At 46.1% G+C, this 26,221-nt stretch overlaps 1 long non-coding RNA gene across 3 annotated transcripts; it reads left to right on the top strand.

The window, feature by feature from the left end:
- The first annotated feature begins 246 nt into the window (after positions 1–246).
- LOC139799519 (uncharacterized) lies at positions 247–24,500 on the top strand. 3 transcript variants are annotated; one of them, XR_011727327.1, is made up of 4 exons: positions 247–474; positions 776–852; positions 21,867–22,098; positions 24,259–24,500. It is a non-coding gene; the product is annotated as an uncharacterized lncRNA (long non-coding RNA). The 3 variants fall into 3 exon arrangements; XR_011727325.1 differs by lacking the exon at positions 247–474 and having other exon boundaries at positions 615–852; XR_011727326.1 differs by lacking the exons at positions 247–474; positions 24,259–24,500 and adding an exon at positions 23,463–23,508 and having other exon boundaries at positions 615–852.
- The last annotated feature ends 1,721 nt before the right edge of the window (positions 24,501–26,221 follow it).

Genomic DNA, 26,221 nt, shown 5'->3' with positions numbered 1-26,221 from the left:
CCCTGCCCCGTGTCCCTCATCCCCACATCCCCAGGGCTCTGAAACCCCTCCAGGGATGATGGGGACTCCAGCCCTGCCCTGGGCAGCCTGGGCCAGGACCTCACAACCCTTTCCAGGGAGAAATTGTTCCCAGCTCCAATCTAAACCTCCTCTGGCACAACTTGAGGCTGTTCCCTCTTGTTCCTTGGGAGCAGAGCCCAACACCTCCTCTCAGGGGGTTGCAGAGAGACACAAGGTCTCCCCTCAGCTCCCTCAGCTGCTCCTGGGCAGGCTCCAGAACCTTCCACAGAATCATAGAAGCTTTCCAGCTCCTTCTCTAGACACACTCCAGCCCCTCAATCTCCTTCTACTCCTGAGGGGGCCCAGAACTGACCCCAGGATTCAAAGTGTGGCCTCACCAGGGTCCAGCACAGGGGGACCATCCCTGCCCTGCTCCTGCTGCCCACACCAGTCCTGACCCAGGGAAAATTTTTGGTGAGTCTCTATGTACATCACCCCATCCCCCACCACCCTGCTGCCTTGCCCCAGACCCTGCCAGAGCCTCCATCTTCTTCCCTGACACAGCCGGCATCTTCTTCCCTGACACAGCCGCCATTTTCTCTGCCAGAGCCGCCATTTTCTTCTTCCCTGCCAGGGGATTTTCCCCCTCAGCACAGGGCACAGACCACCCTGTCCCTCACAAGTATTAGATGCAGCTTGCTGAAAATTTTAAGTCTCTCACAAAAGTTTATAGGGCTTGGGCTAGAGGGCTTAGAAGCACTTTTCTATTGCCCAGGAGAGCCGTTTCCCTGAGTGTTTAATGGATGGTGGAAAGGCCGAATGGATCTGCAGGAGCCGTCTCCAGTTTCTAAGGTACATGAAGGGAGCTTAAGCCTCTATATCCATATTTTATCCACCCTCTCCCTGTCACTAAGGGATTCCTACCTCCTGCACGAGTGGCTGAGACCATTACAAGCATGTTGGAGGTGAGGAGCCTCATGGCAGGGCTGCTGTGGCCACATGGAGGAGGTGACGGAGCAGCCCCAGCCCACAGCCCCTCTCAGCCATAAAGAAACTGAGAAAAAATTATATTATATACCCCAAAAAACCCACTCAGAACAGGAACACAGTGAGCACGGCTCAGAAGCACAGTTTTGCTCACATGCTGGGGGGTGATGGGCATCCACCAGGGCCCCCATGGATGCCCCCCCCTGCCAGAGGGAATGTTTTATGCTAAATAATTTTGGTTTTGTATGTATTTGCAGTGCCCTGATAGGTCCTGGAGTGCATCTCCAGCCCCCTGAATCACATAAACCAAAGGTGCCCCATTTGGCCCCTCCAATTTGTTTGGGTTTTTTTCCCTCACAGTGGTAAGGAAGGAAAAGAAGACAAAATATTTTTTTTAAGAAAAAAGTTTCTATTTTAACAGCTACCAACAGGCTGTGCACTGGCAAGACATTTTGAAAAATACGTTCATTACGAATTTGTGTTAAATACAACGTAATGCTCCTGAAATTACAGCAGTGATTTGGTTCCAAAAATTGCCCCATGTTTAATAACAGCAATAAATCACATGTAAAAGATTCTTCACACCAAGTGATGCTGCTTTACATACAGAAACCTCATAATTTGTTTTCCCTGAAAAGATTCAGACAGTCCAATGTTATTTATGTTTTTAATTTGTCTGCACTACTAAATAACTCCTTACTCAGGGAAGGCTTTGATGGGATGAGCAAGATCCAGGGCTTCATCCCCACCAGGTGCTGGCTGCTCCGGGGGGTTTGTCCTCCCCTCTGGTGTCCCAAGGACAGAAGCAATGTCCAAGGAGCCAACTTGAAGATGCAAGTGTGGAACATCTCCTCTGGGCAGTCTCCTGTTGGACAAAATGATATTTTTCATCCTGAAATGTGCCCTAAGCAGTGGGGCAGGGGACCACCAGTGATGGGTGTTGGTAGGATGCAGATGTGATGCTGAGAGCTGTGATGGATTTATCTGGGTTAAGGGTTGGACTTGGTGATTTTAGAGGTCTTTACCAACCAAAAGATGTGTCCTGCTGGGTGCCAGCCTGGGAGAAGGTTGCTCTGGCTGGAGAACCTGGCAGCACCTTCTCCTTGTGCTCAGCCCAAAACCAGTGCCCCAGAGCTGCCCATGGTGGGACCTGAGCTATGCTGGGGCATTGGGATGCAAAAGTGCCAGAGCTGCTTGTTGGTTTTGGTTTGTGCTTTTTTTTCCTTCTTCACCCAAGGGAAAAAAAAAAAAAAAAAAAAAAAAAAAAAAAAAAAAAAAAAAGTTATTTGTTGTTTTAATTTTAAAACTTTTTTTAATTTAAATTTTAAAAGCAAGCCCACCCACCCCCATGGTGAGGAAAGGTTTGGTCCCACGCTTCTTTTTTCCTTTTTCCCAGGTTCCCAGGGCACGGGCAGCCTCCAGGCTCCCCTTTTTCCTTTCCACCCTGATCCAGGGGGGAGCCTGACAATCAGATTTTCCATGGCAAAGCCTTTGGAAACCACCTCCTTCCTCCAGGGTGTCACCATCTCCTCCAGGGTGTCACCATCTCCCCTGCTCGGGCTGCCGGGCCAGCGTTGTCAGCCCTGACAGCCTGATTTAATCTGCAGGAGCCTGACTGCCTCTGACCAGTGCTCCCAGTCATTAACCTTGACTGGAGTAATTGAATTCAAGGTTGATTGCCTGTGACCCTCCTGCCGAGGTCCTCCAAATGTACATATTCATTACCAGCCCGGTGGCTAAATGGATTGCACAGGGAAAGCTGTAGCAATCAGCCTGCTTGGTATGCAGGGGGCGAGGAGGGCACTAATTGCATGTTAGAGCTGAGGATTAGATTATGAAAAGAGTGAGAAAATGAAGATGGATCCCTCTGACACTGTCAGATTAGGGGCAGAGAGGTAGAGGAAGATGACACCGAGATTTACGGCGCCGCCCAGGGAGATTTGAAAGGGCTGTTGGATAGTTTTAATTTTTTTAAACCCCTGCTTGCTTACTCAGATATGGAACTATTTAACACCCAAGGAGAAAAACATCTTCTTAAAACTCTAATAGAAATGAAAGCTGGGATGTTCTCTATGCCAGCCCCCACGGTACCTGCCTGCTGTTAGCACTACAAGTTGTCCAGACACCACTGACCCTGCAGAGCAGGGGGATGCTCCAGGTGGAATTCCACAGGGAAGCTGCTCAAAGCCCCCATCAGGTGTCCAGGAGCATTCTGTGGGCTCACATCACTGCTGTTGTCATAGCTGGGTATGATTTTCCCATGTTTTTGTTGCAATTCCGACCAGATGTGATTTGATTTGTTTTGGTTTGGTTTGTTTTTTTTCACATTAAATGAAAGTTAAGTATAAAAACATTTTGCCCACAGGGAATTCAGATCCTCAATGTGCTTTTAATAACTGTTTGTAAAACATTTAGGAAAATCTATGGCAACACGTTTAGGGGGGGAGAAAGAAAAATCAAATTATTCTTGCCTTAAGATGTTATTCTGGTATCTAAACTTTATGAATCACCCTGTGTGGCCCAAGTGCTACTCAGTAATGCTGCAAAACAGAATGGAAGTATGCAGCATCTGAATTTAATCCCTGTCATATTTTTAAATAAAGATGCTAATCTTTCCCACTGGCTTAGCATCTATTAAGAACTTCATGCTTATTTAGATGTCCAATCCAATGCAGCCTCTGCAGCCAACCCAGCCCAGTTCAAAGTGTTGCTCTTCTTAGAACTGATCACAGGATCCAGTCCCCAAGTCTGTGCTAGCTCCTTAACTGCTCACGTGAAAATTGGGCTGAAAATCTGCCAGAAAAATAATCTTTTAATTCAGTATTTCTGGAGGTGGAAACTGGACATCTAAATCCCAATTCAAACATGTTTTCCAAACATTGCAGGCACACTGCAAACCACAGGAAGTGGTTAGATAAGTAAAGTTCAGGGGTAAAAGCTCATGCAGGTTTTTATCTCAGCCCTACAAATGGAAGCTTTTCCCCTCTTATTCTCTGTTATTTTCAGTCCATGTGTTGGTGACAAGGCCAAGCAGAAGGCACCCAAGTGCCTTCATGGACAGATGCAACCCGCAGGTGATGGGACTGGGTGTAAAAATGCAGGTTTTTCCATGCAGAAATCTCACAATTTATGGGAAAAAAAAAATTATTTCTTTGGCATAGCAATCAAACCCTGGCTGGGTCCCTGCTGGGATCTCTTGGTTTCCCTTCCACAAGGGGCAGAGCCCTTCAGGGGGGCTGCAGGCTGCTCCCTGCTATCAGCACCTGCTCCAGAATGATGGTTAAATTCATTTGTTTAAACTCATTTGATGAAACCCCTGATGTCTACAGCTTGTGGTGTGGCAATAGCAACAGGACAGGAGGTGGCAACAGACCCAAAGAACCTCAACCACGGGAACTGTAGATGTTTGGGGGGTTTAATAGGTGGAGGACAGAATTAACAGGAATAGCTTGGTGGTTTCAATCAGAGAGGGCTCTGTCCTGAAAGGAGGGCTGCTAACTAAATGATATGTCAGGACCATGGCTGGATGAGTATGACCAGAATTTTTATCTCCCTCTCATTAAATTACCACCATGTATGACTTTATAAGCACTGAAAGTCAAGGAAAATCGTTGCTGACTGACAATTCGGGATTGCTGGAGAGTGCAGGTTACCAGCAGCTGACACAAGTTGAATAAGACTGACAAATTAGTCCTCCTGCTCCCTGGACAAGCCTGTAATAAAATTACTGTACAACTCGTGTGGGTTTCTCCCACGCTGGAGGAGGGTGACACGTGCAGGATGGAAAAAATGGTCATTTACTCACAGGGGAAAAAAAAAAAAAACCTAAGCACAAAATATTCGGATAGAACAGGAGCACCTCACTCTGTGGAGTTCCACGCCTGCAATAAGACAGCTCAAATCCATTTGTCTCCAGAAATTGCTTTGATTTGGTTCAATTTATGAATGAGCTGCAGAGAGTGAAGTGAGTGCCCCAGGAATGCAAATGAAGCAGCGGAGCCTTGGTCTGTGAAGAGGCCTCCAGACATCTGAGGAAGAACATTTTCTGTGAGGAAAACCCAGTGGTTGGCATTTTGTAAATCCTAAAAAGAACCAAAGACAAACAGCCTAACTCACTACTGCTGAAATTTCATTTACTCACCAACCACACTAATGAGCTGCTGCAGAGGGACTTCTAATTAGATCCACTTTATTCCTGTCACTGAAATTCATTTATTTGCCTCAGCTCCTAGAACTGGTTTGATATTTTCCTGATTTTGAAGCTCGACAGCACAACAGCTGGAAAAGCTGGAGCCAGCTCTGAGATTTGTATCGGGCTTATGGATGGGTGGAAGGGCAAGGTTTGGGGTGAGTTTGGTCCAAAGCCAGAAGACCTTTCTCAGCATCTTTGGAGCAACCTTTTGGTGACCATTAGGGTGGGGGCTGGTGCAGGTGCCCCCAGAGCCCCCCCTTTAGGACCAGGGACTAAGTAAGCACTAAAGGAGCAATCAAGTGCCACTTCTCCTGTTCCAGCCTCATGCATATTCAAAGAGGGAAGAGGCTGTATGCATAATTCATTATCCATTACAATTGCATTATAGTATTTATACTATTACTTCGGGAGCTGTTTAAATTAAGGGTTACAAATAGCTCGTTTGTTTTCTGCTGCTCTGGCAAAAGGGCTTCAAAGAGCTGCTCCTGCAGGGAGGGCTTCAGCAAGGGGACCTGTGGGCCTCAAACTTTGCAAACTTCATCTCCTGCCCCTCGCCCACCCCTGCAGCTAAGAGAGTTTGGGGGCTGAAGTCCCAGCTTCACTCCAGGGGCTGGCTGAGGTGCTTGGTTTGAGCACTGGCACCACCAGAGGTGATGGCAGTGATGGGGTTTGAAACCAACCTCTTCACACCCCCCAAAATTGGAGAGAAATGTAGGAAAACCTCCACTGGTAACTAATTGTCAACGAGCTACTAAAACCCAGGTCTGGAGACACATCTTAGGACTCTTGGTGGCTTTCCAAACATTATTTTATTAATATGAATAATATATTAACCATTGAACAGCCTGGACTCCTTCCAAACCACTCTGTTTGTTGTAAGTGCTTTGCTCAGCCTCACCAAGGATATTTACTTCTCTAAACAACAGGCAACATTTGTATGGGTTTTGGTTTTATTATTGTTTTACCAAACAGTGAGGAGAGCACCAGGAGAGGGATCTGAAGGTTTTCAAAATGATTTGAGAGATAGTCCATAAAGTGCTTTACATCCTCGGGAGTTTAAAAGGTGAATTACTCTTCTTTAATAATTTAAAGAAAACCCTCCAGAATGCATTTTTTAAACGTCTTCCCAGCTAAACACAGGCTCCTGTCCTCTGCTCTCATCACCAGGGGATCACGTCAGGATGAATCAGGAGGAGACAGCCTCACTCAGGGCTCTGTAATCTAAACCAAAGCTGCCCAGGGCAGCTCTGCTCCCCCAGGGAGCCCCAGCAGGTACCAGGGACCTCAGCCATGGAGGAGTGATGGATTTGATTGAGATATGACTTAAAATTCAATTTCTCAACGTTGACTTCAAATCACTTGGCTTCACAAAGGCTTTTCTGCAGCTGTCAGCTCTCCTGTACAGCCCAGAGCTGTGCCAGGGGAGGGTTAGATTGGAACTGGGAACAATTTCTCCCTGGAAAGGGTTGTGAGGGGCTGCCCAGGGCAGGGCTGGAGTCCCCATCATCCCTGGAGGGGTTTCAGAGCTGTGGGGATGAGGGACATGGGGCAGTGGTGGCTTTGGCAGTGCTGGGGTAACACTTGGAGCTGGTGATCTGAAAGATTTTTTCAGGTGTGGACAAACTCAAACTTGTGCACAGATGCTTCATACCACAGACACAGGCAGAGTTTAGCCCACCCTGGGCCAAGCAGACATAAAAGTTACCAGCTGCCAACTCTCACTTATAAACCCTCAAACCCGGTTCATTACCACTTCCCCAGCTGTGTTTCTTGCCCAGCCCTCCCCTCAGGAACCTGCAGTTTACCTTTCACCTCCCATGTCTGCATTTTCCTGCCTCACTTGCTGCAGGGCACACACCATTCCACCCCTTCCCACATCCCACATCCCAGGGCTCGGCCAGAGGCACCGGGAGGGGACAGTCCCCCCAGCCCAGGAGGGGACAGTGGCACCGTGCTGGGAGGAGATGGTCCCACCACGCCAGGAGCTTCCTGGCCAGGTCTGAGCATCCTTTTCCAGACAGCCCATCATCCACTAATGGGACTCAGAGCAGTCCCTGCCTCGGCAGCAGGAGCATAATGACAGGCGTGGAGCCCCATTATGCAGCAGCCATACTTCTCCTCTGTCAGAGGATAATGATTTCTTAGTTCAACAGCAGTGCAGAGGGACCTCGCTGCTTTGTGCACGATTGTGGTTTAATATCCTGAGCAAGACAAATACAGATTGCACAGGGGCTGCAGGGCCAACCCACCCTGGGAGCAGTCAGGAAAAGGGAGAGGTTCCAGAGTTGGGTGAAGCAGGGGACGTGTCCTCCCCTCGTGGGGGACTGTTGGGAAGGGGATTTGCTCTGTGAAGAATCCATAGGGAAGGAAAAGGAAAGGGAAAAGGAAAAAGGAAGAGGAAAAGGGAGAGGAAAATGAAGAGGAAAAGGAAAAAGGAAAAGGAAGAGGAAATGGAAAAAGGAAAAGGAGAAGAAAAAGGAAAAGGAGAAGAAAAAGGAAAAGGAGAAAGAAGAAGAAGAAGAAGAAGAAGAAGAAGAAGAAGAAGAAGAAGAAGAAGAAGAAGAAGAAGAAGAAGAAGAAGAAGAGAGAAAGAAAAAGAAAAAGAAAAAGAAAAAGAAAAAGAAAAAGAAAAAGAAAAAAGAGAAAGAAAAAGAAAAAGAAAAAGAAAAAGAAAAAGAAAAAGAAAAAGAAAAAAGAGAAAGAAAAAGAAAAAGAAAAAGAAAAAGAAAAAGAAAAAGAAAAAGAAAAAGAAAAAGAAAAAGAAAAAGAAAAAGAAAAAGAAAAAAGAAAAAGAAAAAAGAGAAAGAAAAAGAAAAAGAAAAAGAAAAAGAAAAAGAAAAAGAAAAAGAAAAAGAAAAAGAAAAAGAAAAAGAAAAAGAAAAAGAAAAAAGAGAAAGAAAAAGAAAAAGGAAAAAGAAAAAGAAAAAGAAAAAGAGAAAGGAAAAGAAAAAGAAAAAGAAAAAGAAAAAGAAAAAGAAAAAAGAGAAAGAAAAAGAAAAAGAAAAAGAAAAAGAAAAGGAAAAAGAAAAAGAAAAAGAAAAAGAAAAAGAAAAAGAAAAAGAAAAAGAAAAAGAAAAAGAAAAAGAAAAAGAAAAAGAAAAAGAAAAAAAAAAGAAAAAAAAAAAAAAGAAAAAGGTGAGAAGATACAAAAAACAAAAGAAAAGAAATTTTGAAATTTTGTACCCTTCTTATTCTCCAGCCCAATCTAAGGTTACTGGGTGACTCTCACCATTTCAATACCTACATCAGGAATCTGGTTTAGTTTCAAATACTCCAGGGTCTGTTCCAGCGAGTGAGACGTGGAGCTGCAGAGCACTGGGCAAGCTTTGGTTTGTGTGCAGACAACTGAAACTAGTGGGAAAAACCAGACTCTGCTTCACTTCAGCTGAGTCTGGGGCTGCTGAGAGCTCAGAAAGCTTGAGCTTTCCTTCCATGGACATTTGTGTGACAATCCTGCCCCAGCAGTGGGACCAGGGATGGGTCCCAGCATCCTGGGGACATCCAGGCACCCGCACCCCTGCCCTCCCTGGTGCTGGGGGAGAGGACCAAGAGTCCTTGCTGCACCCACCCCACCAGGAACTTCCCACCCAGGAAAGAAACACAAGGGCCAGAGTGGAGCTGCTGAGGCAACTGAAACCCAAAATAGAAGAATTTCTTCTGGTTGGACCTCCTCGAGGAGGAGAGGCACAGGGGCAGCATGCTAAGCAGGGCAGAGGTGCAGGGAGACAAATGTCCAGCCTGCTTTTCTGTAATATCCATTTGAAAGAAGCTTAGTGCCACGAGGCTTTCATCTCAATATTCCTCAGGCCGGATTTGAAAGTGCTTAAGGTTAAATATTACTCACTCTTGGAAAGAACATCTCCATCTGGCTCATAAAAAAAAAAAAAAGCTTTCAGTCTTGGAGGTGCTCAGGGAAACTTACCCATAAACACGGTCATTAGAGACTTCAGGGAGGGGAAAAATCCTGTGGGCTCTGCCTGAGAAGTAATTAGCCTTTCAAATCCAGCAATGTTTAATCCCACAAAGCCTTACATACAAAATATAATCCCTTTTTTTTTTTTTTTTTCCCCTGGTGCTGAGCGAGCCCGACCCTGCCTGAGCCGGCGCCGTCCCGCGGGCTCACATCTGGGTGACCCAAGGCACAGGGCAAGGAGCAGAGGCTCAGCACACCCATCTGTCCCCGAGAAGAACCCCGGGAGGAAGCTCCTGACGTGGTCCATGCCTTGGGGACACAGCCTGAGGGTGCTCCCAGCTGGCTGGAGAGCTCCTGCGGCAGCATCTCCCAGACGCCGGGGCTGCTAAATGCCCAATTCACTTTTGAAAACTGGATTTGAGCAGCTGGTTTTGAACTCCTGCAGTAAAAGAGAGACCTGAAATAGCATTGTGTGATTTGGGGTGAAGTGCCCCGAGGCCTGGTGATAATTGTAGCACTCTTTAAAAAGAAAAAGGACATTTTTCTTCTTTTTTTTTTTTTTTTTTTTTTTTCTTTTTTTTTTGTTTCCTTTTTTTTTTTTTTTTTTTTTTTCCAAGGCAGTGAAAGCAGCTGACAACATCCCCAGGGACCTCCTGAAGCTTTCCAGAGGAGAAATAACATCTTTTCACAGGCTGAAAAAATGCAACGTGGCTCCTGGAGTCCTGGGTCCAACGTGTCCAGGCAGTGTCACCAACCAGAGGGACCAGCAAGGGGTGAGAAGCCCATCCATCAGCTACAAATGGTGGGATGGAGTTGACAGTTGGATCTGATGGTCTTTTCCAACCTCAGTGGTTCTATGAAGCTCAACCCCATCATTTATTTCCACTGTGAGATGGTCCAGAGGAAGCTGGTGGGAAGGTCTGGTGCAAACAACACTCCTTGTTCAGCCTTGTGAAGAGGGATGAGGTGGGTCCTGCTGACTGGGGGAGAACACGGATTGCTTCTCCTCTCAGGTCTAAGAGCTGTGATGCCTCAACCCTCTCAGAGGTGTCCCAAAGCCAAGAGATGAGGTCAGAAGTATCCCAGCCCTACTGCTGGCCAGTCTGTCAAAATAAAACTGATCTCAAGACTGAGAGGGAGGTAAATGTCTCCTCATTCTGCACCCTGCAGCAGACAGTGAAAAGTACATTGTCCTGCAGGATCTCCTTCAGCCTGAGACCTCTTCCCACCCCACCAACCTCATCCTTCTCAGCCTTCCCAGCTGCACTCAGCCCCCCCCCAGAGCCCCAAGACAACTTGGGGTCTCCTCCCTGAAGCCCAAAAAGCTCCAGCTTTAGGAGACTGAACTGGAAGAGGATGCTGAGCTGATGGCTCTGTGTTGCTGCTGCTACACAGGTCAGCTAACAAGAAAATCTGGCTTTTAATGTATTGATCACAGCTATTTGATTACAAAAGGAAAAAGGTTGGAGAGAAAATGCCAATAAAAGCCCAAAACTAGAAAGCAAATCCATGCTTTTCCACCACCAGGGTTCCACCTCCCAGCAGTATGGAAGATCAATGGGAAGCAGAGCATCAGGCAGAGAAGATCTTAGGTCAGAGCAGGGAAATGTGAGTCCTGGGATAGTTGGGGCTCCTCAATTGGGGAGAAAATAGGCCAGGAACCCAAAACTGGACTTGTCTTCAAAATGCTAAGAACAGGCGTGAAATCAGCTGTGCTGATCTGGGTTTAATCAAATCAGGAAGCTCAGAAAATAAAAAAAAATCACCATAAAAGTCAGAGACACATAGGCCACAGCTGTCCTTTGACTCTCCTTGGGATTGGGATGTCCATCTGGACCTGGCTGCCAAGCAGTTCTCCCAAGGACAGGCTTGGGAGCTTGGGTGAAAGATAAATGCAGCTGGGAAGACCAATAAGGAATCTCATAGAAACATACAAAAGGGAGGAAATCAATACCAATAAACTGCTTCAGGTGGTGATTAATTAATAGCAATTAATTTTGAAAAGAAGAGGATATTGACTTAAATTGACAGAGGAGCTAACCTTTGAGCAATTCAGATAAAATGTCTTTAAAACAGAGTGATTAAGTTGTAGAAAGTAATAAAAAGGCTACACTGCCTCCAGGACACACTGAACCCAGCTTGGGAATGATGTCAGGAGAGCCTCTAATTACACATTGGAGCTTGATAAGGTGAATTGATTAACTTGGTTTTGCCAGTCAGTCTCAGTCCTGAGTGTGTCCATGGGGTGGGGATAGCCACGTTCCTGCAGAAAAAAAACCAAAAAATCACAGAAAGCTTTTCATCCTGAGATGCTACAGCAAGGAGGGCTCCATAAATCACTTCAACTGGGTTCAGGGGTATTTCAGAACCTTATTCAGCAGAAAACTGGGATCCCAACCTTCCCATCTCATCTGGGCCCTGTCCTGAAAGCCATCCCTGTGAGGAAGCTCAGGAGATTCTGTCAGCCCAGGAGTCTGGGTTGTCTCCTTCAAGAGAGGGGTGCTCCAGAGCCCAGAGTCAAGTCTGGTTTGGGCTGGGTGTGAATTAATGTGAGGGAATTCATCCCTGTGAACTGATGTGAGGGCCACAAGGCCTCAGCTCCCCTCTGATGAGTTGCTGATAATTAATGATGATTAGCTGGTCATTGTGGAGCATGGCCATGGGGCTGGGCAAGCCAGGAAGGCCCACGAGCCAACAGCAATCTTTTGACTTCTCATTTTCATGAGGGTGTAAATTAATGAAATACTTGTGCAACCAAAGGAGCAGCATCTGGGGGCCCTCTGTGGCAGGGAGACACAGCAGCTCAGCTGGGCCAAGATTCAGTTCTCAAGATGTGAATTTCTTCTCCCCTTTCCTTCCCCAGCATTCAGAAATCCCAGCAGATCATTTGAAGAAAGCCATGACCACAATCAAACAAAAACCTGATTTCCCAGTCTTCATAAAATCCATCCCACCTCCATCCCATCGTGCCAGGATGCTCAGAAAATCCTAACATCTCCAGCTGGGAGCTCCCCCAGCTCCCCAGGAAGAGGGGATTTCTTTGTTTTTTTCCAAAGCTTTCCTCTGCCTTTATTCTGGAGGGAAACCACAATGCAGAGGTTGGAGGACATGGTTAATCCCAGACATCTTCCCTGAGATGTAGCACTGGGGCTGGAGCACTATCTGTGCTTTGGGAGAAATAATATTGTTTCCCAAAATTTGCAAGGTGCAGAGAGGGGTTTGCAGCTGCTCCTCCCAGCCTGCAGAGCAAGCCTCTGCTCTTTACTAACAACGTGTCCTAACAGGCAATTAAAAGCTGATTTATAAGAAAACTTGGAAAATAAAAATAAAATAAAATAAAGGAACTCTAGAAACGCTCTGGGCTCACTTGGAAAGAGCTTGGTTAAATGTCAGAGGATGAAAATATCACCCAGCAACAGGGAGCTGAGCCCTGTTTTGAAAAACAACTCAGGGTGATTGGATTCAGCTGTGCAACAATGGGAACTCTGGAAGAGCTTGGCCAAGGCTCCAAGCCCAAGGAAGAGCACGCTCCTTCCCACCCCCCCAAGGCTGGACACGGTGCTCCAGAGGTGCCAGAGCCTTGCAGAGCCACCCCAGGCTTATTCTGGGTGAAATCAGGATGTCTGGATTCAGGGAGCTGCAGGAATGAGCCCATCAGGAGGATGGGGTTTGTCCCTGGGAGCTGAGAGCCTGCAGACAGCTCTGTCTGCAACGCTGCAGAATTAGTCCTGAGGCTGAGGACCTAACATGACCTTGGGGAGAGACAAAATTGTTGTGGGCAAGGGAATTTAAAAACAAAACAAGCCACCCCAAATGGGTCTATTGTTAATAGCTGGCACCGTTATAATGTTTGCAATTAGTCATTTATTTTAAAGATTATTTTTCTCCTTTTGGGTTTTTTTTTTTTTCATTTTGCTTTGTGCCAGTCTAACTGGAGAGGAGCTCCGTGCTGCCAGACCTCTACCAGCAGCCACCAACAGCCCTTGGACTTTTCTTTGAGCCATGCAGACAATTGTAGGGAGCAGATCCAAATCCAAAAAGCAAAAAAAAGAACCAAAACCAAACATCTTCCCCCAGTGGGATTTGCAACCCTCTGAGCAGAAGCTGTCCAAACACGTTTCCCCAGGCACACCGGGGCACAGGAGTGAACCAAACCAGTTCCTGGCTGTTCAAGCAGAGAAAGAGAACCCTTGGATGAAGTTTTTTTGTTGTTCTGTTTATTCTTTTGAATTTCTCTTGGTATTATTAACCTACAATAGTGCCTTTTAATACTCTTTACCAGCGTTGTGGTTGTTTTAAATACAATTCTTCACCTGGCACTGCTCCTGGTGGCTCAGGACCATTGGCTTTGTTGCTGGGTTGTGGGGTTGGGTGGATTTTGACACATTAACTGGTGAGCATCTCACTGGAACCAGCAAGGAGGCTTCTTCTCTGGGCTTCCAAGGGCTGGGAAATAACAGCAAGACCTCAGCTCCTCCAGGTCGTGACCCAGCAAGCAACTTCCAACCTGGTGGAGCCTCAGTCTGCAAAAAATGATAAAAAAACAAAAGTGAAAGAACAGAGCTACATTAAACACCAGTTTATCTCATTTCTAAGCATCGGTTTAATTCAGCTTTAAACCTCAGGACCTGATTGTCCCCCACTTCATGCCTGGAACCAGCTGCTGGAACACTCCACAGACACCAGCTGAAGATGTGGACATCCTGCACACCCTGACTGCCATGGCCCTTCACACCATGGGAACTCCTCTGGCTCCCACCAACTCCCAGGAACTCTGGTAGCAACTCTGGATATTTTGCTCAAGGTTTGCAGCAAAGGGAGTTCTATACTAATATTTTACTAGCTGTAGCATGCATGTTATTACATGTTTACGAATAAGATAGGAAACATATGTGCAGCTATTATTTGCTGCAGGAGCTGAATTGCATCAATGGCCACAGAAATATTTACATTCATAGTATGGAATGAAAAACTGAATTATAATTACAGATTTGCAGAGGTGTGAGTACAAAATCATCACAGCACTCCCAGACAAAATGCTGGGAGTATCAGTGTGTATCTTGACAATACAGGGGCACCTCACCTCAGAAAGCTTATGCAACATGTCCAAAATATTTCTGTTTTTAATGATCTCACTTCCTCCAGTGTTGGGCCCAGTGCTGTTTGATATCTTTAGTGATGATTTAGATGAGGGGATTGAGTCCATCATCAGCAAATTTGCAGATGACACCAAGCTGGGGGGAAGTGTGGATCAGCTGGAAGGCAGGAGGGCTCTGCAGAGAGACCTGGACAGACTGGAGAGTTGGGCTGATCCCAAGGGGATGAGGTTCAACACAAGAACCCCATGGGGAGCTCCAGGCTGGGCACAGAGTGGCAGAAAGGGAGCTGGGAGTCTGGATTGCCAGGAAGCTGAAGAGGAGGCAGCAGTGTGCCCAGGTGGCCAAGAAGGCCAATGGCATCCTGGGCTGGCTCAGGAACAGCGTGGCCAGCAGGTCCAGGGAAAGGATTCTGCCCCTGTGCTCAGCCCTGGGGAGGCCACAGCTTGAGTCCTGTGTCCAGTTCTGGGCCCCTCAGCTCAGGAAGGAGATTGAGGTGCTGGAGCAGGTCCAAAGGAGGCAACTGGGCTGGGGAAGGGACTGGAGCACAGATCCTCTGAGGAGAGGCTGAGGGAGCTGGGGGTGTTGAGGCTGGAGAAGAGGAGGCTCAGGGGAGACCTCATCACTCTCTCCAACTCCCTGAAAGGAGGTTGGAGCCAGGGGGGGGTTGGGCTCTTTTCCCAGGCAACTCTCAGCAAGACAAGAGGGCACAAGAGGGCTCAAGTTGTGCCAGGGGAGGTTTAGGTTGGCCATGAGAAAGAATTTCTTTCTGGAGAGGGTGCTCAGGCATTGGAATGGGCTGCCCAGGGAAGGGGTGGATTCTCCATCCCTGGAGCTATTTCAAAAGAGCCTGGATGTGGCACTCAGTGCCATGGGCTGGGAACCACGGGGGGAGTGGAGCAAGGGTTGGACTTGAGGAGCTCTGAGCTCCCTTCCAACCCAGCCAATTCTATCATTCTATGATTCTGTGATAAAAGTGTATTTACTTTCCAAAGTGCACACATGTGAGAGGAGACACAGAAAGTCTCAGAGAAGGGCAAAGATGTTGGACTTCACCACAGAGAGGTGGGAGATCGAAACACCAAGCATAAATTCCTTGGACCTGAGATATCAACAGAGATAAGAGTTCTTTGCCTTCCTGGAATATGACATCTGCTGAGGAATCCTCTGTGGGGGCACAGGACACCACAGATAACTCTGCAGAGCTTGGTCCTTCAGGAGGCCAAGGAAAAGGATGTCTGAGTGATGTGTCCCACCACACATCCTGTGGCTGGGGTCCTGTCCCCTCCCTGGGGACACTGGCAGGGGACAGCATGCTGCCAGGCCACCAAGAACCCCTGCAGAGCTCACCATCCCTGCATCAGAGTTTCTCCAGGGAGCAGTGTGTCTTTGCCTCATTACTGAACGATTGAATGGTATCCTGGTCCTTCACAGAACTGGGTGTAGGAACCAGGAATTATTCACTTTTTGTCTCCAAAAGCTCTTAGAGTCAAATCTCACCTCCAGGAGAAGTCCTGACCTCTGCAAAGCCCTCGAAGTCAAGAGCTCAGAAAGTGGCTCCTATCACTCCAGCTGCCATGCAAGAAGCTGATGTTTTCCAGGATCCTTTTCACCCTTAAAGACAACATTTTCAAGACACTTCTGGCTGGAGATATTTGCTGTCAGGCAGGAGGTGGTCTGATGGCCCAGGGCACCAATGGGCTCTGATTCTCCACACCTTTGGTCACACTGGTCCTTTTTCCAGTGCCAGGAAGTTTCAAAAGCCCCTCTGGGATTATCCATGGGGCTGAGGTGTTCAGCAGACCTCTCCTGCTACCCAACAGCTGACACCAAAACCATTCCAGAAGATTCCAGGTGCCCACTGTGTGTTCCTCTCACACCAGCAAACCCCAACCTCACCCACACTGCCAGGGTGATGACACCTCAACTCGATGTTTCACTGCCCAAAAACTATTTCCAAGTTTTTCAGCCCCCATATTTGAACAGAGCTTCTTTTTCAGTGCTTGGTCTGAGGGTGTGGCAGCACAATTAAGGCCTAAGGAAACTAATGCCCCAACTAATGAGCAAAAAACCCCCTTGGATCTGGGTGTCTCCAAGGCTGGTTGATGACTTCTCATTGATCAGGTTGAACGGGATTGCTCTCTAATGATGTGAGCACTGGTGCTCTCAAAATGTGAGAAAAAATTTGCAACTGGAGCTCCAGGGGAGGTTATTCCAGGAGCTTTTTAAGGCCACAATTTCCCTTTCAATCAATCATAAATAATTTGGCTTAAAACAATGGTTGAACATGCTCTGTTTTGCTGTAGTTGGTTGGCCGAGGAGCCCGGTGTGGAGCAACCACCACCAAGAATCCATGGCTAAAATTCTGGTGCTTTGGCCACCTTCTGGAGCAGCCTTATCCCATATGCATTTGGGAAGAGCATTTTAATAATGAGAACCTGAAAAAAAAAATAAAATAAAATAAATGTATATACGTGTGGGCAGAATAAGCTGTCACCCCTTCGATGAAGAGGACGGATTTGTACGTGGACCTAAAATCTTCCTGCAACCTTTGGAATTTAAGCTTCTGACATAATAACATTTGCACAATAACTCAATCTAATTGTGCAGGCAAGCTGTAAAACTGCTGGAGCCCCGGTGGTTTACTGTGCAGGGGGAAAAAAAAAAAAAAGGATGCTGTTAAAGCTTCTTCGCTGACATCTAATGTTTCAGGTTTTTAAAAATATTGTATAAAGACTGAGATTTATTTCCTAAGATGTTTCATTAATGGTTGTGGCAGGCAGCTGGCCTGAGGTTTGACACACAATAAAATCCATGTCAAGAATATTAAAGATAGTGCAAAAGATAACTATGAATTTACATTCAAACAGGCTTTTGACAAAGCCATTGCAACAGGCTCCTAATCAGGTCTTGAGACCTAGCCTGCCCTCTCTTTAAACCCGTGATCTTGAAAAGGAGCTTTAAATTGGAAATTATTACACATTAAAACCTCAACACGGGGCGGATCGAAGCGGATCGATACCTTGCCGAGCACAATAAATCAGGCTGCTGCTCTGCGGTTACTGTTTGCTGAACATATTTAAATTTTCTTGTAACAAATTAATTCCAACATTTTCTCTTGATTGAATTAGGGCAAGTGTTGGAGCTGTCACAAGTATTTCACTGCTTCAGGGAGACAAATTGCTCGTCTGGACACGGGTAACAAGCCAAAGTGTTGAGTCCCTGATAATCTTTCCACTAATTCTCCATTACAGCAAAATGAAGCCATAAATCACCGTGACAGCTGATCGATGCAAACATTGTTTCCTCCATGATTGCCACCGCTCCCCACGGACTCGCTGCCCGCTCACAATTCCCCCAAATTACTCCCCGGGCAGCCTCCCCGGGAGCTCCTCGAGCCCCGCGCCGCAGCCTCTCCCGCCGCACAAGTAACCATCTCATTTCGGGCCAGCTCACCAAATAGCAAAGATTCATCAAAACGCCCCCCTTTAGCTACCCGACAGAGGATTTTTTTTATTTTTTTTTTTTTTTCCCGGCGTCCCTTAAAATCGTTCTTTAAAAAAAAAACAAAGCAAACGACAGATAAAATCTAATAAAAAGGAAAAATTCAAACCTCCTCTTTCGCGAAACGCGTCCGCGAGCTCCGGCCCTGTCGCTTCCTCTTAACTAACTCGTGGCAACTTGGATGAAATTACTTGACCCTTTATCGAGTTCTGCTAATGCCTTCTAAAAAAAAAAAAAAAAAAGCAGGGAAAAAAAAAGCAGGGGAAAAAAAAAAAAAAAAAAAAAAAAGAAATTAAAGCACCCCGCGGCTCTGCCTGCACATTTAATTCCAGGCAAGATGTATTAAGTAGTTCTGTGCAGAACTAATTCACACACCCAGCCTGCCATCCATCCCCCAGGATAACACCACTGGGAAACCAGCAAACAAACAGCAGGGCCTGGAAAACCCTCCCTGGGGGTCACAGCCCCACTCCAGGTGGGAAATCCCAATGGGATGGGAGCTGCTGCTCTGCTCCAGGGAAGGCAATGGGGGTCTGGGTCCCCCTGCATCACCCACTGGGGAAGCAGCCAGGAGGAAAGATGGAGTCAGTGCTATTCCCATGTGCTGAGCTGTTTTCACAGCTGAGATAATGTCATAAAAAGGATAAAAGTAATGGAGAAGAGGCTCTGGGACAGTGGGAGATTTCCTGCCCTCAATGCTCTCCCCATCTGCTCTGCACACCAGGAGGGAGCAGCACGGGGACCCCCAGGCTGGGGCCACCAGAGGTGGGGTGATGTTCCCCTGGCATGGCTGAGCATCCTCCTGCCTCTGCACCACCCCGAGATGGATGTCACAGCCCCAGATTGTCACAGGACAAGATAATTTTCCACACACACCCCCCTCTGGGGACTCTTCCAAGAGAAGACCAGGAGGGGACTCAGCTGAGGATGTGTGAGCACCGATGGGAGCTCAGGGATTATTCCAGCAAAGTGCAACTCCAGGAGATGCTCCTGTACCTGCTGCTGCTGCCTGGAGGGGACAACAAGTGGGCTGCAGTGCAAGACCCCTGCAAGTCAGTACCACAACAGCTCCAAACATGAAAGCTGCAGAGATGGATTGTTTTAGAGATGTCATTCTGCTGCCTTACCAGCTCCCAAACCCCCCTTGTCAAAAGCAGGAGAAGCCTCTCTTTCCACTTGCAAAGTATGGTGAAAAAAAAAGGAAAAGAAAAAAAAAGTGGGAAACAAACTCTCTTTCCTCTGACAAACACAATGTGCTGCCCGGTGCCAGTGTTGCAGCCTCTCCCTTCCACACCAGCACGATAAAAACCCCAACCCATCACCTGAGAAAGGAACCAGAGGTGGTTTGCAAACACCTGCAGCAAAAATTGCTTCTGCCAGAGCCAAAACTCATCCCCCAGACACCTCCCATGGCCCCAGCCCCCAGCTCCACCCCCCCCAAAGCCAAGCCAGGGATCCAGGGAGTTCATTGCAGTATTGGATGTGAAGGGTGAAGGGGTCCAAACCCATCCATCAATGTCCTTCTCCAAGAAGTTCTCAAGTGATCAGCAGGTGAGATCAATGTGGGATGGTTGGGAAGGAGGGAGAGATGCTGGAGGTGACCAGAGAGAGAGGAGAGAGACACGGACACCCCCTGTGCTGGCCTGGCTCTGGGGGATCACTGAATTTTAAAAATGCAGCTTTAAAAAAGTCACTTCTGCCTTACCCTTTTCTTTGAGACTTTTATTTGCTATGGGTTCCACTTTGGAAAGGCTCAGTGTAATGGGAGTACACTTAATTGAGATGTCCTTAATTGGGACTAATTGAAGTCCCACCACCAGACAGCCCCCTGTGCTGGTCTGGGTCTGGGGGATCATTGAATTTTAAAAATTCAGCTTTAAAAGTCACTTCTGCCTCGCCCCTTTCTCTGAGTCCTTTATTTGCTATGGGTTCCACTTTGGAAAGGCTCAGTGTAATGGGAGTACACTTAATTGAGATGTCCTTAATTGGGACTAATTGAAGTCCCACCACCACTTCCCTCACAGCAAATTAAAATGAAGGGCAGAGGATCACAGAGGATGGGTTTTTCTTGGTGTGGCTAAACTTGGTTTTGCTGTGACAAACAGGAGCTTGGGAAATAAAGATTCTTGTGATCCTGCAATAATTATACCCTTTCTTTTGTTGTTTCTTAGAGAAGCTCTGCTTTGCAGAGAAACAACCCTAAAAAAATGCCAGTCCCAGATGTTAAGAAGTTTTCACCCATGCACTGCCCATTAATCTGAATTACGTTGGCTTAAAGAGTTAAGAAATCCCCCAAACAACTTCATTTATTATTTTATTGCCTGATTAATGGCTCAGAGTAACTGGTTTGTAGCTGAAGTTTTACCCAATGCAAAATTGCAATAATAGCCTTTTGTAAAAACGTTCTGTATTTGTTCAATTATGTGTTTAGAACCGAAACAAATATAAAAACTTCAATAAATATATTTTCTCCCAAGAAATGACATACTGTGGGGTTTTCTGTTATTGTTGGGCTTGATGTTTTTGCCTCTAAGGAGGTCAGCAATATGGAAACATAAAGGCCAATTTAATTTGTGCATCTGTGGCTGCCAAGTATTTTAATTCCGACAGCTGTGACTGAAGAGTTAATATTTTACTTGTCAAAACCCAAAAGAAGGCCAGTGAATCACTCTAATTCTCATTAAGAGGCTTCCCCCCAGTAGCACCCTAATTCAAAATAATGAAAGTAGAGACTGAGTGGGATTCTAATAGCAGTTGAGACCTATCTTTTAATATTTCTCTAGTGATGGATTAGGGATCGGGGAAATTCATCTCAGATCATAGAGCCTAATTTAATAAGGGATCATTCCAAGAGTATTGCATTTTATAATAATGTCATTTAATGTGTCGTCTTCCATTTTTACTGTCCCATATGTATGCTTACATGATGGTGCCATAGGGATAAACTTTTAAAGAACCAGTATCATTTTTTTGTCCGAGGTTCTTCTTAACGAGGAAGTTTATCAAGGAGGGGGTCTATTAGTGAGCTATTGTAATTGTGGAGTGCTTAAAAAAAAAAAGAGTGGAAGCCAAGAGAGTGGTAACACGAATGACAGCTTCAAACCCCGGGCTGAAGGCAAAGGAAGAACGTTTAAAAGTAGGTTAAAATTTCATTTTAGTGTCTAATACAATAGTGGAGTAACATGGGAAACGTGGTAGCCTCGCTGTTAAAAATGCAGGATAATAAAATAATTCCCCCCTGTAGCAACATCTGCATACAACTCATCCCCTTTTCCTGCTTGGGCTGTTCCTATGATTTTTTAGGTAGCTCTCATTGCTTCTTTGGGGGAGGTTATGTCTATTTTCCAATGTTTTCCTCCCAGAAAGCATTAAAAACGTGTTTGATATTTAAACCACAAAACCTCAAGAACTTGAGGGGAGTTTTATTGGCGTGGAGTTGTCTCGTGTGTCAGAGATGTGCCCAGGTTTAACCTTTTGAAGGGAAGAATTAGATTTGGTGACAAACTCAAGTCTTTTTAGGACTTCTTCTTTTCCCAGGGCTCAGCATTTCTCCCCCTGTTTTTAGGGAAGGCAGTCATTTCCTCAGATGAATGTGAGAGGTTTCTTTTAATGCTCATAGCACAAGAGCTTTCTTCAAAGGAAAAAGCCATTTTCAGTGCTGAGGGAAGAGGGGAAGAAGCTAAAAAAAACCCAACCAGACAAACAAAAAACAAGCCCTCGACTCTGATACCTTTTTAATATGTTGATTCCATGCCACAGATGAAGTTTATACTAATTAGAAATCATCTGGAGGCACTGGAGCAGATTGAGTCTTGGGGTGGGAAGTGATTTACCACTCCACGAGAGCAGCAAGTTGCCAACAACCCAAAGAAGGGACTGTACTTTGTTCTGGTGTGTTACTACTCAGGGTATTTAATCATTTGTGCTCTTTGCATTTCTAGGCATGGCACTGAAGCTGAGACCCTCAGTGATTCCTCCAACACCTCCCCAGCTACTCAGGGGCAAGAAATAACCCAACCACCTCCACGTTGATTGGTATTGGCCAGAAGTTGTGAAGCTGCAGCCTGAGCCTTGCTTAATCCCATTGGATTAATCCCTGGGCCTTTAGGAAAAGTGGAGCTGTAATGAGAATTTTGGTTCAAATACAATCTCCTGATTAAGTCTTTATTTGCAGGTAACAAGGGCTTCGCTGTAAGGTCTGACAGAATCAGAGCAACTACAGACAGGCTGAAGAGGAAGCAGTTGAGTAATAACCTGCTGTAAACAACAATGGAATTAGAGGAGCATTTCCAGCACTGACACGAGTTGTTGGAAGGGGAACACAATTAATACAAAATGAGATTTTTCATCTTTTCTCTTCCCTCCTGTGGATTTTCCCGGGTTGCTTTAGAACACTGTAACTCGAGGTATTCCTTGCACTTTTTCTCATATAACACAATTTATTATTCCTGTCTTGTGGAAAATATTCTTTCTTGAGGTTTCTTTTTTTCTTCTTCTTCCCTTCTTTGCATTTTAAGTCCCCATTTGTCTTCTGCCTCTTTATATTCTCCATTTTCTCCTCCTCTGCCTTCTGTTTTTATTGTTTTCCCCTCGAGTTGGTTATTTCCCACTTTTCCAGGCTTAATTTCTCAGCTTCACCCTAGTTTAGTTCTTAAAACCCTTTTTACGAGTTGGAAAAGTTTCACATAGACTTTATAGCCTTGATTTATTTTTTTTCTCACTGTGTTATCTTTTCATGTGCTGGTGTATTGTTTGTTAAATTGGTTTCTTTTGATTAAATATCAAAAGTTCTTCCTCCAGCAGGAACGTTACATATGTACATGCCTGGCATCTGGAACTGCTTTAGGGACTTACTCAGTTTGCAAAGGGGAAATTATATTTATAGCTGTTTAAAATCAGAGGGGAAGTATCTGGATCCATCCAAAAGAATTAGAAATTACTATTTTGTAGGGGAAAATTAGAAACTATCCAAAACCCCAAGCACTTCTTGGAGCTCACCAAGGGCAGGAGGCTCCTCCTCAGGCAGCACTTGGGTGCTTTTATCTTGTAGACAATCATGAAGTAGAAAAACCTTCAAGAAGACAATTTAGGCAGAAGTTTCCATGATCTCATCACCTTTCCTTCCTGCCCTCTCAGGCCTCCCTGTATGGGTTCAGCCCCAAGCCCATGTCAGGCCATTCCCCTCCCCTGTGTCATGTAGCAGCACAGCTCAGGGCTTTCCTTTTCCTTCTCTGTTGGTTTAAATTAATCAGTATTCAGTTTTCATCTACAAATTCACAGTCAGTTCACTCTAAGAATCTGATAGTCAATACTTAGGATAATATAATTGAGCATTTAAGTCTTAGGGCATTTTTCTTTAGCTGTCTGGACAGGTATAAATCAGTCTCAAAAAAAAAAAAACAAACCCCAAAACAAAACCAAACCAAACCAGGCTGCCACAGCAAATATTCTTTATTACAATACAAAACTGATTTCCAGCAAATAAAATATGCTGTTGTGGTCACTATTCCCACAATATCTGCATCTGCTAAAGCCCTGGCAGACAGCAGACCCAGGAAAAGACAAGCACCCAGGGAAGCACATGCTTTAAAGATCAACCCAACAGCACAAAAAAAGTGTTCATAGTTTGCTCTATTCTCATCAGAGCACAGAGCATCAGCAGCTAAACTGGCAGCCAAAATTTTGTTAATCCAAATAATAAATCCTGTTAAAAATGTTGAGAGAAGTGATCATACAAATGTAACCACATTAATCACCTTTTTCCTTTTAGGTTGAAGAAGGGGATTGTCCCCTCTGGGGCTTGGAGCAGCCTGGGCTGTGGGAGGTGTCCTTGCCCATGGCAGGGGTTGGCACTGGGGGAGCTTTAAGGTCCCTCCCAGCCCAAACCAGTCTGGGATTCCATGGTACCAGTCTCTGATACTGGAGGTGGTGGATGCAATAACCAAGCAGGACTTGATGCTGCTCCTGCCCAAGGCACACGTGGGTTCCAGGAGAGAAGATTGCTTCAAAGAATTAGCAATTTTTGCTCCTGCCTGGAAGCTGTAATTCAGGGGTGGGAGGCAGTTTGGTTCCAAGAGGTGTTTTCAGTTTATTTATTTGTCTGACCTAGTCTAGTTTTATGGAGATACAATTCTTTTCCCATTAGGACTTGTGAGCACTTGAAAATGATCCCTATTACAAGCTTGTTGCTTCTCTGCAGGAGCTGAATTTAGTACTTCTACATTTTAGTGTGAGTCTGTTCTAGAGCCTGGCCACACTTGATGCCTTCCTTGGTGTCCCCAGGCAAGTTGTCAGCAGTATTAAGAAAGCTGCAATGGGCATTTGGTCTTAAATTGTTCCCCAGGACTCCAGTGATGAGAGCAAAACTCTCAGGCACCAGCCAAGAGCCCTAGGTTCTCATTTCCTTAGATCTTTTAAGCTAAACAAGGTTGTACCTCATCAATAGCTGCCCAGAAGAAAACAAAGAAGAAAACAAAGGAGAAAAAAGAAAAAAACAGCACAATATGTGAGCAATGCATTTCTTCTGTGCACAAACCTCATTTTCTTTTCCATTTGCATTTCTGCAGCACCTTTGCTGGAAAGCTGTGGCCTTCATCCTCCAGAAGACACAGCTGTGTACCAGCTCCTCTCTGCTGGGAAGAACCCCAAAGCCCTGCCTCACATCTACCAGATCTCCTCTGGAAACTGGAGGCTGTAAAGAAGGGAGCTTGGAGCCCAGGAGTGCAGTGGCTGGAGCCCCAGTGACCTCTGCCTCTCAGGGAGCTCCATTCCTGCCCTGCTCTGACCCCATGGAGAGATGTCCTGAGAGCAGGATCATAGAATCCTAGAATCATTTGGGTTGGAAGGGAGCTCAGAGCTCATCAAGTCCAACCCTTGCTCCACTCCCCCCGTGGTTCCCAGCCCATGGCACTGAGTGCCACATCCAGGCTCTTTTGAAATAGCTCCAGGGATGGAGAATCCACCCCTTCCCTGGGCAGCCCATTCCAATGGCTGAGCACCCTCTCCAGAAAGAAATTCTTTCTCATGGCCAACCTAAACCTCCCCTGGCACAACTTGAGCCCTCTTGTGCCCTCTTGTCTTGCTGAGAGTTGCCTGGGAAAAGAGCCCAACCCCCCCTGGCTCCAACCTCCTTTCAGGGAGTTGGAGAGAGTGATGAGGTCTCCCCTGAGCCTCCTCTTCTCCAGCCTCAACACCCCCAGCTCCCTCAGCCTCTCCTCAGAGGATCTGTGCTCCAGTCCCTTCCCCAGCCCAGTTGCCTCCTTTGGACCTGCTCCAGCACCTCAATCTCCTTCCTGAGCTGAGGGGCCCAGAACTGGACACAGGACTCAAGCTGTGGCCTCCCCAGGGCTGAGCACAGGGGCAGAATCCCTTCCCTGGACCTGCTGGCCACGCTGTTCCTGAATGTGAAGATGTTGTGTCTGGACAAAGGAAACTTACAGACTCTTCCCAAGTGTGTCCTGGGATGCCTGTGAGTAACACAGGAGTTTGCCTCCTAAGGACACAGAGGGAAACAGAGGGAATAGAGGGACAGGTATTTTGGCCAGGTCTCTGGCTGTCCCCAGGGAGCTCCAAACAGATGGAGACTCCTTGTTTACAAAGAGTCCCCTGGACAGGGGACAAAGGGCACAAGGTGCTCCTGGGGAGGTTCTGGATGATCACAAATTTTTCCCCATGAGCACAGTCAGACACTGGGATGGTTTCCCAGGGGAAGGGGTGGATTCCCCCACTCTGAAAAATTTGAAGTCTCAGCTGGGGGTGCTGAGACATCTCAGATAAACAATAATATGAGAAGGGCTGGAGCAGATGATCCCTGAGCTCCCTTCCCACCTGACATCCTGTGATTCTGTGACTCTCCCACTGCAGGACTTGCTGCTCACAGCATCATTTTCCTGGGAAGAGGTGAGAGCTCCCTGGGATACAGAACAGAGCACAGGAACAGGGGTGGTGCTGCCCATGGAGATACCTGAGGCAAGAGGAAGCCAGGGCAGATTTGAGGACAGCTTTCAGAATGTCTGTAAGTTTTTTTAAAATTCAGTTCAGTATTTAAACTACAACTATCCTGATTCTGTAGCTGCTAAAAACAGGAAAGTGCAGTTTTAAACTTAAATGGCATTTTTTTTTGTTAGCAATTGCAGAAATAAAATTCCTTTTTCTGCTCCAGTGATTGCCCTGGCATGATTTAACAGTAATCTGCATATCTGCAAGATATTGCTTCAGGTTTTCTGCCATTAGACAAGACCACATTTACCTTTTCCTTATTGACCACACTCAAAGTTCACTGAGCCACCACGTGTTTCCCTGGAACAAGCAAGGAGTGTATGAGCATGCAGGACACAGGGAAAACAAATGCAGTTCCTGGCTAATGTCAATTCTTATTTTTCTGAAAACTGAGTGAGACATTTATAAAACTTATTCAAAAGTTTGGGAAAAAAAAAATCAAAATGTTTTCACACTTTATATGGCAATAAAGACCAATTACCCATGGGAATACATCATATATAACTTAGCCTGACCTTGGACATATCTTGG

The sequence above is a fragment of the Heliangelus exortis genome, chromosome 9 (genome assembly GCF_036169615.1).
Source record: "Heliangelus exortis chromosome 9, bHelExo1.hap1, whole genome shotgun sequence".
In the NCBI taxonomy this organism is placed as follows: Eukaryota; Metazoa; Chordata; class Aves; order Apodiformes; family Trochilidae; genus Heliangelus; species Heliangelus exortis.
The sequence above is the reverse complement of the archived record's forward strand: the minus strand, read 5'-3'. Positions and strand labels throughout refer to the sequence as shown.